The sequence below is a fragment of the Nicotiana tomentosiformis genome, chromosome 3 (genome assembly GCF_000390325.3).
Source record: "Nicotiana tomentosiformis chromosome 3, ASM39032v3, whole genome shotgun sequence".
Taxonomy (NCBI): Eukaryota; Viridiplantae; Streptophyta; class Magnoliopsida; order Solanales; family Solanaceae; genus Nicotiana; species Nicotiana tomentosiformis.
This window is the reverse complement of record NC_090814.1, coordinates 45,470,604-45,474,969: the sequence shown is the minus strand read 5'-3', so window position 1 is coordinate 45,474,969 and position 4,366 is coordinate 45,470,604.

The following is a 4,366-nucleotide window of genomic DNA, read 5'->3' as shown; positions in this document are numbered from 1 at the left end:
ATATGTTGGATCGGACTGTGCACCGTAGTAAATTTTGGATCGAGTTACACGTCGTAACAAGCCTTCGGGCCATGATATTGGATCAGGCTGCACGCCGCAGTAGTACTTGGATCGGGCTGCACGCCGCAGCAATATATGGATCGGGATGCACGCCAAAGCAGTATTGAGTCAGGCTACACGCCGCAGCAATATAAGGCTTGGGCTGTGGGAGCCCCTCCGGAGTCTGTACACCCCAGAAAGCGCAGGTACCTATTGAAAGTGTGTTGAGAGCTGAGAGCCGGGAGTATGAGCTGTTGATATAAGCTGAGTGAATGCTGCCTTGAGAGGCTGTACTTGCTTTTATTCGTTGATGCACTTATGTTGTTATCTGTTGTTGTTGTGAAATTTCTAGAAGATTCATATCTGTGTTACTTGAGCTCGAACTAATTAGACTTATACCACCGGATTTGAAAGCATGTTCATTCTTTACTGAAAACTTTTGAAATGATGTGTATTTTCTTTAGCTCGTCACTGCTTCTCAGTTCCTTATTTAATTTTGTTACTTGCTGAGTTGGTTGTACTCATGCTGCACCCTGCACTTCATGTGCAGATCCAGGTGTGTACGGTTCTGACAGTCGCTGAGTTCGTGAGTGCACAGATTATCGGAGACAACTAGGTAGTTGTCGGCGTCCGCAGTCCTTGTTTCTATGTTCTTATTATCCTTTCTCTCTTGTATTGGCATTTGGCACAGACTATAGTAGATGATGTTTCTAGATTGGTTATTAGATGCTCATGACTTAGTGACACTGTCGGGCTATTTTTCCGCACTTGTGTTTTATTTGGATTATACCCGTATTTATGAGAAACTCTGGTTATTTTTAATGTCTTAATTCATTTATGTTAAATTCTGAAAGTGTTTTGGAAAGGTCGGCTTGCCTAGCACTACGATAGGCGCCATCACGACGAGTTAGGTTTTGGGTCGTGACAAGTTGGTATCATAGCCTAGGTTACATAGGTCTCACGAGTCACGAGCGGGTTTAGTAGAGTCTTGCGGATCGGTATAGAGACGTCTGTACTTAGCTTCGAGAGGTTACAGAACCTTTAGGAAACTCCACATTCTTGAATTCTTATCGTGCAAATCTATTGATTCTAGTAACTAAACATATGTTGTTTCATTCTCTCACAGATGGTGAGGACTCGTACTACCAGTCAGGAGGGCCAGCCACCAGTACCACCAACCAGGGCCGCGAGAGGCCGAGGCCACGGTAGAGGTCATGGTAGGGGTAGAGGTGCAGCCCGCACAATAGTTGGAGCAGTACCTGCATATCCACCAGTTGCCCCAGATCAGGACCAGATTCCAGTTGTTGATGTACCACCTCAGGCACCAACTGTGCCTATTGTGATTCCAAGCCTTAGCTCAGATTCTGACCGCGTGTACCAGCCTTGCTCAGGAGGTCTCTGTTCCGGCCACAGCAGCCACTTCTCAGGCCGGGGGAGGTGCTCAAACTCCCGCTGCCCGCACACCAGAGTAGGTGGTATAGGGATTCCAGACACCCGGGGCACCACCAGCCCAGCCGATTGAAGCTGTTCAGGACTATGTGGTTCCTACTATGCCTGAGGATGAGCAACATAGATTGGAGAGGTTTGGGAGACTCCAGCCTCCATCTTTTAGTGGTGCAGAGGGAGAGGATGCACATGGTTTCTTGGATAGGTGTCAGAGGATACTCCGTACAACAGGTATTCTGGAGACCAGTGGGATCGCGTTCACTACCTTTCAGTTCTCTGGGGCTGCATTCAGTTGGTGGGAGGCTTACGAGAGGCGTAGGCCGGTCGGCGCAGCGCCCCTTACCTGGCAGCAGTTCTCCGTTATCTTTCTAGAGAAGTCCGTGCCTCAGTCCCGCAGAGAGGAGCTGCGTAGACAGTTTGAGCTGCTTCATCAGGGTGATATGTCTATGACGCAGTATGAGATGTGATTCTCGAAGTTGGCCCGTCATGCTATCTGGTTGGTTCCCACAGACAGGGAGAGGATTAGGAGGTTTATAAATGGCCTCACTTATCAGATGCGATTGCTTATGACCAGAGAGAGAGTGTCTGGTGCTACTTTTGATGAGGTTGTCGACATTGCTCGGCAGATTGAGATGGTTCGCGGTCAGGAGAGGGTTGAGAGGGAGGCCAAGAGGCCTCGTGGATAGGGTGGATTCAGTGGTGCTCCTTCTAGGGGTCAGTTCCAGTACGGCAGAGGCCGTCTATTCAAGCATGCTCAGACAGCTCGCCCAATTCACCGTGGTGCATCAACTGGCCATGGTTCTCACAGTTATCAGCAGGGTCATTCATCTCTTGGTGCCCTCCCAGCGCAGAGTTCTTCTCGTGCTCCATCAGGTCAGGGTTCGTCTATGCCGGGCCCTTCTCCTAGTTATCCCGGTGGTCGGGGCTCCTTTCAGTCCCCAACACCAGCACCGGGGTGTTGCTATTAGTTTGGTCACATGAGGAGAGAGTGTCCCCATCTAGTGGGATGTTCCGCTCCGCAAAGGAGTCAGTCTATGTCATCAGCATCAGTTCCTCTACCATTCGCTCAGTCAGCTAGGGGTCGCCCGAGAGGGGGAGGCAGATTAGGAGGTGGCCAGGCCTGTTTCTATGCTCTTCCTGCCAGACCGGATGTTATTGCTTTGGATGCTGTGATTACAGGTATTGTCTCAGTTTGCCACAGAGATGCCTCTGTATTATTTGACCCTGGTTCCACTTATTCATATGTTTCCTTGTATTTCGCTCATTTTCGGGATATGCCCCATGAGTCTTTAGTTTCATCTGTTCATGCATCTACTCTTGTGGGTGATACTATTGTTGTGGACCGCATATATTGGTCATGTGTGGTGACTATTGGGGGCCTGGAGACTAGAGTAGATCTCTTGTTGCTTAGTATGGTCGATTTTGATGTGATATTGGGTATGGATTGGTTGTCTCAATGTCATGTTGTTCAAGATTGTCACGCTAAGACCATGACGTTGGCGATGCCGGGGTTGCCGAGGGTTGAGTGGAGTGGTTCTATAGACTATGTTCCCAGTAGAGTGATTTCATACTTGAAGGCTCAGTAGATGGTTGAGAAGGGTTTTCTATCCTATTTTTCTTTTGTGAGAGATGTTAGTGCAGAGACTCCTACCATTGATTCTATTCCGGTGGTACGTGATCTTTCGGATGTGTTTCCTGCGGACCTGTCGGGCATGCCGCCTGACCGGGATATTGACTTTGGTATTGATTTGGTGATGGGCACTCAGCCCATTTCTATCCCACCGTATCGTATGGCACCGGCGGAGTTGAAGGACTTGAAAGAACAGCTTTAGGAACTCCTTGATAAGTGGTTTATTCGGCCTAGTGTGTCACCTTAAGGTGCACCGGTGCTATTTGTAAAGAAGAAGGATGATTCCATGAGGATGTGCATTGATTACAGGCAGTTGAACAAGGTCACAGTCAAGAACAAGTATCGTTTGCCTCGTATTGATGATTTATTTGACAAGCTTCAGGGGGTGAGGGTGTTCTCCAAGATTGATTTGAGGTCAGGGTATCACCAGCTGAAGATTCGGGATTCGGATATTCTTAAGACAGCGTTTAGGACCTAATATGGCCATTATGAGTTTTTAGTGATGTCTTTTGGGCTGACCAATGCCCCAGCAGCATTCATGCATTTGATAAACAGTGTATTCCAGCCCTATTTAGACTCATTCGTTATTGTATTCATTGATGACATCCTGATGTACTTTCGTATCCAGGAGGATCATGCTCAGCATCTGAGGATTTTGTTACAGAGATTGAGGGAGAAGAAGCTTTATGCAAAGTTCTACAAGTGTGAGTTTTGGCTCGGTTCAGTAGCGTTCTTGGGGCACGTGGTGTCCAGTGAGGGTATACAGGTGGATCCGAAGAAGATAGAGGCGGTGCAGAGTTGGCCTACACCATCCTCAGCCACGGAGATTAGGAGCTTTCTTGGTTTAGCAGGCTATTACCGTCGCTTTGTGGAGGGATTTTCATCTATTACATCGCCCTTGACCAAATTGACCCAAAAGGGTGCTCCATTCAGGTGGCGGGATGAGTGTGAGGAGAGCTTTTAGAAGCTCAAGACTGCTTTGACCACAACTCCAATGTTAGTTCTGCCATCAGCTTCAGGTTCTTACACCGTGTATTGTGATGCCTCGAGGGTACGTATTGGATGTGTTCTGATGCAGGAGGGTAGGGTGATTGCCTATGCCTCGCACCAGTTGAAGACCCATGAGAAGAACTATCTTATCAATGATCTTGAGTTAGCAGCCATTGTTCATGCCTTGAAGATTTGGCATCATTATTTGTATGGGGTTCATTATGAGACCTATACTGATCACCGGAGTCTGCAGCATATATT